This window comes from Melanerpes formicivorus, unplaced genomic scaffold (genome assembly GCF_026170545.1).
Source record: "Melanerpes formicivorus ecotype bairdi unplaced genomic scaffold, bMelFor1.0.p_v2 SCAF_10, whole genome shotgun sequence".
Classification (NCBI taxonomy): Eukaryota; Metazoa; Chordata; class Aves; order Piciformes; family Picidae; genus Melanerpes; species Melanerpes formicivorus.
This window is the reverse complement of record NW_027142362.1, coordinates 11,618,634-11,622,923: the sequence shown is the minus strand read 5'-3', so window position 1 is coordinate 11,622,923 and position 4,290 is coordinate 11,618,634. Positions and strand designations below refer to the sequence as shown.

Sequence of the window (4,290 nt, the reverse complement as noted above, 5' to 3'; positions counted from 1 at the left end):
TATTCTAATAATATTTCCCTTCTCTGCCAAGGCTTTGTAAGAGTACAAACAAAAACAGCTGAAAGAAATAGTTCAAAAATAGTCTGAGCTAGTTTTGTCTTTTGTGTTCTGCACCTATTCTCCTTATGCAGGAACAGAAGGTGGCTCTTAAGGAGAGCATAATGGAAGTCTGTCAGTGATTCCTTTCTTTCTGACATTTTTTCTGGCTTTTGCTTTAAGACCGTAGTCTCTACTGCTTAGACCACAAACATAGCTGATGAATTCCTGCAGAGATAAGCCTATCATCTTTTCCTACTGTTTCAAGTATAAAAAAATCAGGAATTTTTCAGGATTAAGAGATACAAAGGGTATCAGGAAAAATTGTGGGAAAAGGTAATGTCCCAGACTAAAGCACAATAAAAGCTTTTTGACATATAGTCCTTTTGCAGGAAAATGTAGATGAGGAGATTTAGACAGTGTTAGCAGATTCAACAAAGTTGGAATATTTGTGGAGCTTTTACAAGGCCTTGGTCTTGAGGTGATAAATGAAAAAATCATAGCAGTGCAGCAGTACAAGCACAAAACCAGGGAAAAGTTGATGGAACTTTTTGCTATCCTTTTCCCAGGGTTTCTGCTAGCTGATTCTAGCTGTGTGTGAATACTCTGTTAGTACTGGTTCCAAAATACTGTCAGGGCTCCAAGGCCTTAACAGCCTTGATCAGCTTCAGCTGGGGCTTCCACCCAGGCCTCAGCCCATGGGTGCAGGAACTCCATTTAAGCTCTGTTCTGGTGTTCCATTCCTCTTTGAGCTATTTATTCTCATCTGTAAGTGTTGTTGGTCTATGGACTGATTTTCTGGCTTGACATTGTAACTGCCTGGTTACTGGGACTTTCTCTGGGCTCTCTGCACACCCTGGCTGTCATCTCTCGCCTCTTGTGTATATTGCCTTCCTGACTTGGCCCTCTCTGTCCGTTAGGACCTAACCTTGTTACCCCTTGGATGACAGACTGTTAGAACAGTGAGTGCTAAATACTTAGGTACAGCTAAGTTTGTCAATGGTAGTATCTCTTCTTAGACTTATTTGTGACCCAATATAAAACATTCAGATTCATATCTACTTGAGGCTACACACAGTAAGCAGACAGGCTGGACTAGTATGAAAATATTGTGCTGGCAAGTATAGGCATAGATACAGAGTCAGCACAGGCCTCAGAAACTGTGGTAGCATTTGACTGTTTTTGTTTTCTCTCTGATAGTAATTCTGCTCTCTAATTCATGAGGATATCTCCCTAGATTTCCATTGGAAACAAAAAAAAGTATCACTGGAGAGCCTTTGTAAGAAATCTGTACATATAATAATGACATTGTTTCAAATTATATTACTCTGCTACATTAAAGTATATTAGCAGCTTGCTAAGCAGTCTATTTACAGAGAAATGTGACTTGTCTATCCAGACCTAATGAAGACAGAACTCTACTAGTCTGATGACAGTTGCCACAGTACTAGAGTAAGTTTGGAGACTATAAGAAAATCTGAGATTATCTACCAGAAAGGTTAAAGGTCAGTTTCTGTTTCAAAGTCATTGGTGGTAGCTTACATAGATGGAAAACTTTGTGCCCCTGCTTGCCTAGTTAAATTAAGCAGGACAAGTCAGTTGGCTTGCAGTGTTTTTTTCATAAATCAGTCACTGGTAGAGAAATTATTTGTGACATTATCGGGTGCAAAAGTAAACAATAGATTTTGTTTGGTAAAACACGAACTATAGAAAATATACCTGATAGCAACATTTTGTAGGTGTAGATTCTGCCTTAGGCTGTCCTAGTTACCAGTTTCCAGTGACCAAATTCTGCTCTCATGTACAAATGCAGAGAAACTGTTCCTATGTATAGTTTATACCAGTACTGAATTAGGAGCTTTACAACCTTTATTGCCCTCTATCCCCATATCTTGCTAACCCTTATTTATCCTTATTCATTTTAAAATAGATTGTATTCAATTATGTCACCACCTTGATGAGTACATATTCTGACCCCTCAGAAGCAAGGAACCATCTAGGATCCACCACAGCTAAGTCAAATCTTAGTTACTTGTGAAAGTGAAGTCACTTCCTTTTTGTGTTTTTTTAGAAGAATATAATGACAAAAATATCTTTATTTATATCCAGGCAACATTACTGAGTTGAGATTAATTGAATTCATTGCATAGAGACTAAATTGTTTACCCCACTATAATTGCACTTCACTCAATAGCTTATGCGATATGGAGCACTTGGGGTGCAACCAGGAAGTGGTGAGGAGAATGGGTGCTTTTCCTTGGTAAAGATTCACAATATAGTCTCTCAGTGAAGACTGTAAGTGTACAGCTAAAGAAACAAGAGCATCTGCCGACATAGCAAAAGAAGTTGGCAAGTGGAAGAGAACTGAATCATCATACACCAGGGGAGGTTTAGGCTGGATGTTAGGAAGAAGTTCTATACAGAGAGAGTGATTGCCCATTGGAATGGGCTGCCTGGGGAGGTGGTAGAGTCACCATCATTGGAGGTGTTCAGGAGGAGATTTGATGGGGTGCTTGGTGCCATGGTTTAGTTGTTTAAGGTGGGTTGGATTGGTTGATGGGTTGGACGCGATGATCTTGAAGGTCTCTTCCAACCTGGTCTGGTCTATTCTATTCTATTCTATTCTATCAAAAATTAATTTCAAACTTGCTTTCTGCCCTCACAATTTCAGCTGTATAGATAGAGATGGGGGGTTCTATCCTCTGTTATCACACTATCACAGTCTTGGTTTGGGGCTTGATGTTTTATTTGCTGCTTTGTTCCCACCCGTACAGGATCATGCAGCCATTTTATATCATGGGGTTTGTGGTAGGTTTTTTTTGTATTTGTATTCACACACGGTGGAAATTTTGTTCCTCCTACCACCAGACATTTGACACATAACATCACTTTTCTGAAGCTGTTTCCTGATGACCTCATTTTTGTTTTGGGAATTTAAATTTTTAATCTGTTCCAATGGTTATTCTTTCCTCTGATTTTGCTGTACTTTCCTACATTAATCATTCATCTTCTGCTGTCACTAGTATTCCCCCCAAAGTTGTTTTATTAATTTCTTCCAGTCTTGTCCCTTTTTTCATTCCTTCTCACTGTTAGCTCCTTGCTTACGTTCTCTTTTGTTTCCATATTGGTGTGCATCTTTAGATGCTCATGTAGTGACATGCACAAGTCATCTTGTGTGATGTAGGTCACTTTCTTTACTCTTGTTGTTTTTCCCCAGTGAACCATTACAGTGAGGGCAGGAATTGTTCTGCTGATCTTTGTCTGTTGCTCATGACTTGCAACATAACTGATTTCCTCAGAGCCTGTATTCACCAAATCTTGCCTCTTTCACATAGCACTCAATAACATTTTAACAATCACAGAAGTAAAGACCATCACGGGATGAAGAAAACATCATTGTCACTGTTGCATGAAAAGAAAATGGCAGGCAAGTTCAGGAATTCAAATCTGGCATATCCACAGTTCTCAGTAGGCTTGCTTTTTTATTTTATTTTATTTTATTTTTTCTGCAAACTAGGGGGAAAAAAAAATCTGTTAACACCTAGCTGTGTGTAAGGAAACTGAAACTATTTTACTTTTGCAATGAAGTTCTCATTTTGCCTTATCTGCACGCAATCTTCATCTGTAAAAGTTACTATTTTCTAATCATACCTACAGTGAGCACATAAATCCTTTTTTACAAGATAGGCTCTAAAGCCACAAAATTATAACATGTTGTAAGTTTATCTCAAAATGCCAGTTCTAACATTTTTGTTTCAACTTGGAAATACAACAGAAAGAATGTGCCATCTGAATCAAGATGTGTTTGTTCTGGAGAGTCATGAAATGTAATTCATCTGCTACTACTGTACAGGACCATAAATATGCAAATGAGCCACAAATTGTTTTGCTTGTGGATAAAAAGGAATTTGAGTGACAAGAAAGGACAAATATTTATTCAAATACTTGAAATAGTGGCCATTTGTATTGGTTAATGCTAGATTCATTTAAACACAAACCAAGAGGAAGACAGTAGTTTTCTCCTACAGTGTTTAGGTCTACACATAAGTGCTTTTTCTTTCTTTAAGCCACAAGAATTTTTTTCTACTTACTGCATTGATGGAGCTGTTCCCAACGCCCAGGGCAAGGATCAATGTGGAACGCAGTGGGCTCCATAACACCAAGAAATCAAAGACAGTGCTGTAGCTGAACTTTGTACCTTTATACTAATAGAGGCTTTACTCTTCATAGGGTACAACATATTTGTGAAGTGTG

The 4,290-nt window shown here is 38.3% G+C and overlaps 1 long non-coding RNA gene across 1 annotated transcript; it reads right to left on the bottom strand.

The window, feature by feature from the left end:
* Positions 1-3,514: 3,514 nt before the first annotated feature.
* Positions 3,515-4,290, bottom strand: LOC137443748 (uncharacterized). The gene is made up of 2 exons (XR_010987978.1): positions 4,128-4,290; positions 3,515-3,549 (listed from the first exon to the last, which is right to left on the bottom strand). It is a non-coding gene; the product is annotated as an uncharacterized lncRNA (long non-coding RNA).